Source organism: Lepisosteus oculatus, chromosome 12, assembly GCF_040954835.1.
Source record: "Lepisosteus oculatus isolate fLepOcu1 chromosome 12, fLepOcu1.hap2, whole genome shotgun sequence".
Taxonomy (NCBI): Eukaryota; Metazoa; Chordata; class Actinopteri; order Semionotiformes; family Lepisosteidae; genus Lepisosteus; species Lepisosteus oculatus.
The window spans coordinates 9,818,998-9,822,737 of NC_090707.1; the positions used below are offsets into that span (position 1 = coordinate 9,818,998).

At 36.8% G+C, this 3,740-nt stretch overlaps 1 long non-coding RNA gene across 1 annotated transcript; it reads right to left on the bottom strand.

The window, feature by feature from the left end:
* Nucleotides 1-402: 402 nt before the first annotated feature.
* On the bottom strand, nt 403-2,008 carry LOC107078740 (uncharacterized). Its single transcript, XR_001479706.2, has 2 exons — nt 1,655-2,008; nt 403-750 (listed from the first exon to the last, which is right to left on the bottom strand). It is a non-coding gene; the product is annotated as an uncharacterized lncRNA (long non-coding RNA).
* Between the last annotated feature and the right edge of the window lie 1,732 nt (nt 2,009-3,740).

Consider the following 3,740-nt stretch of genomic DNA (forward strand, 5'->3'; position numbering starts at 1 on the left):
GTCAGCATGCGTAGGCTGCAAAGGAACAAGTAATAGGTTCATTCAATGCTGAAAAGAGAAGAAAGAAAACACAACGTTTCGGCCGTGGAGCCTTCTTCAGGTGTGAGAAAGACAGGGCAGGAAGCAAAGGTAATGTAGCTGGAGAACAATGTCCTAATTAAGACAGACTAGCAGACTGTCAAACAGTTAACAGTCAAACCAGCTTCTGACGAACTTTAGCGCACTGATTGGGAGGTGCAGATGTATGTTTAAGATGCAAATTTGAAATAAGAAATGCCAGAATTACCTTTTCACCTGAATATTTTTTTTTTAGTTTTATTGAACAAATCACTCTGATCACTTTGTTCAGATCCTTCATGGAAATATCAATTTACAGCATATGGTAAAAAAACACTTAGGAAGTACAAGTACCAGATGTTTATTGTTTTGTACAATCAAATTTACAAATATTTACCTTGGCAAAAAAGTTCCAGAACTTTACAGTCTAATACTGTCAACTGTCTATGTACAGTAGTGTACAATACAAGGTGCAGCACAAATTTCGCTTCATGACTGATATGTATTAACATTATATTTCTATCCTTTATTGAAACACCAACAAACATGTTTAATAAAACAACTCAGGTGTGGTTTGGACAATTGAACATCTCTGCTTTGTCCTCAGGCTTTCTGCTAGCCTGCCTCTTACTCCTTGTGTTAGTGTTGTCATGCCGTTCAGGACCAGAGTTCCTTCCCCCTGGGACCCTGGTACTGAGAGAGGGAGAAATAAGGAAATAAACATCAAAGAAAGAAAACCTATGTTAAAAACTTCAAGGTTTGCTTCTGCATGACTCCCTTTGAAAAAAGGTTTTCTTGCTGTTCATGAAATAAGAATGGCCAAGTGAAAAACTGTCACGCCGATCTATGAAAGATTTGCATGGTTACCGTTGACCAGTTAAAAAAATGAAATTGCGAGTCCTCGGGAGATCCTTTCATCTAACAGGCAAGCTTGTGCTCTTTCTGTCATGTGTGTCCCTTGTGGTGGAGCTGAAAGCCAAGAGACCAGTGGACTTTCCATGACCCAGTCCTACAAATGCCAAGCAAGCACATGCAGTGTCAGGAAAATAAACAAAGAGGGTTAATTATGAGTCAGGGCCTTCCAGGATTAGGTGCCTTTTCATTGTGGAATGTACTGTGCCCTTGGAGAGCTAGAAGGAGTGATACTAAGTATACATTCATCTATGTGTGTACCTTGCAATAAACCTTCACCTTTATGAATACTGTTTTCCCCTCCATGTTCCAATCTCAGGCATTAAGTCTTCTTAGAAAATCAGTTAAACCTTCCATAAAAGTATTGCATTAAACATCTGTAATTGCTACTGTACAGAGATGAAACTAAAGAGTTGGGTTGCAGGCTTCATGTAGTTAGTGCTTCAAGGTATATACAACAACTACTGTTTTTTACAATGAATTTTACTGAAAGTGAATCTGCCCCAAGACGTATGGTCAGCTTAAATTACTGGGCTGAACGGAAAGTGTGAGTTTATCAAATGTATGTATAATTACATAAAAAACAATTATGTTATCCTGGCCATCATATTACTCTGTTGATCATAAATAAAAATGCAAATACAATAGTTTTGACATTCAGTACATAGACCGGAGATTTGCCTACCTGGTTCTTGGGGGCCTGGAGAGTTTACAGGATTTCAGTCCTTCAGTCTTCAGGTGCTGCTGTTTTAAAGGCACGTAGGATTCCTGTAAACACACAGGGAGCTGTTTTAGTTGGAAAAATCGAACATTTTCGGCCACATTTCCATCTGGTGTTTTTTAAATGAAAAGGGCTTTTTTATTTTGCTTTCACTTCAAACATACTATTTAAAATTATAACATACATTTAGTTTTGTTTATAGCATACAGCACATTCAAGAACCTCAAGGTCAACATCATTCACTACTGTAGTGAACTCAGTTCAGTCGTTCATCTTTAATAGAGGCTGACTTAAAGCACATTTTATGATAGGGAATATTTTCAGAAAACTCCCCACATAATACAGAATAATACAGAACAAACAAGTGAATCACTTACTTTAAAGGTAAATTTGGAAAGTATCAGATAATCCAGATTGAATTGGAAATCATTGACCTGGCAAACTGTGACATTAGGATTCAATGAAGAAACACTCTGGAAAGGAAGAGTAATCATTTCGTGGTAGATAATTAAATGTATTAATCAATGATTTCTCAGTGGACACTGCTCATGCTGCAGCCAACTGAATTGAGGAACTGGACTTTAATTTCCTCAAAGGTGTTCTCCAACCGTCCTCAGATTTTTTTAAATATGAACACACCATGAACTGCAAGAACTGAAAATAAGATTAAAGATTAACAAAAGTATTGAAATGATCTAGCTAATTGAACGGTAAGCTTCCAATATTAATAAACCTTTATACTACTCTATGTCAAATAAAACATCCAGAAGAAAGGTAACAGAGAGGAGGCCATCTGGCCCACCTAACCCATAGAGTATTGAGGAGCTCACTAAATCATATATCTTATACAGTTGTTTTTTAAAGAAAACCAGGATATTGGCTTCAACAACTTGGCAGTTCCACACTCCCCTATCCCCTTAAATTCTTCTTGTTCACAATTTTAAATGTATTTCCAAATAGATTCCACTTGTGTCCTCCGTTTGAAGACCTTCATTCATTCTGAAGCGGTCCACTGGGTTGACTTTGTCAAGGTCTTTGAGGATTATGAATACCTGGAACAGGTTAAGAAGACAGTCTCATAGTCTTCTCTGTTCAAGATGAAAAATGTTCAGTTCTTTTATCTTTTCTTTTCATCCCTTTAAGTCTGGCAATATGTGTTTTTCTCCCTTCAAAATGAAAGCACTTATTGTCTATGCCTCCATCTTGTTAACTCAACAGCTGAAGCATGAGCACTGTACACTGAGACTACCTGCCCCACAAAAACAGACAAATCCTTGCTGCCTTCCCTCCCCTGGTGCCAAATGTGAACTGTTCTGCTTCACTTTTACATCTGTCATCCCCTCTTGCAATTAATAACAGTATAATAACATGGTTTCATACAGTTCTATCCATAACTGTCTCCAATTCACTACGGAGTTTGTCCTCTGCACCACACCTACAAACCAACCACAATTCAAAGCACCTCTGGCCACCATTCATCATTACACTCGCTGCGGTCAACATGGGTCAGCTACAAAGAATTGTGTTTGAACTATAGAAAGAAAGTACATGATATATGAGCTATGGAACTGAGACTAAAATTACTATGTACAGGAATAATCAAAGCTACAGGGCTTAATTTAAGATGGTGCCACATTGCAGAAAGTCCACATGATGTTCTGCATCCATCAATTTTTAAAATAGCATATTTATAGCTGTGGTAGGAATTAACTCCCAGAAGAGGCTTTATGGTTGCCTTTCTAACAATGTTTAAATGAATTGCATTATGAATCTATTCTGTATATTGAGTGCTTTCACAATGATTGAAATCATTAGAAAGAACAAGCCTTAAAGGCACCATAGAGCATTCATAATTTTTTTGCTTCTTTGATTTAAAGCATTCAGAGTATTACATGTATATTTGCAAATATTAAAACATTCTCAAGGAAGTTAAAAGCCAGTTTAAACAATGATATAATGTTGATATTTGACAAAACTGGGAATCCATTCATTAATGGATATGTAAGCTACATAAAATTAATATCCACCACAAAAAGACATAATGTGAACA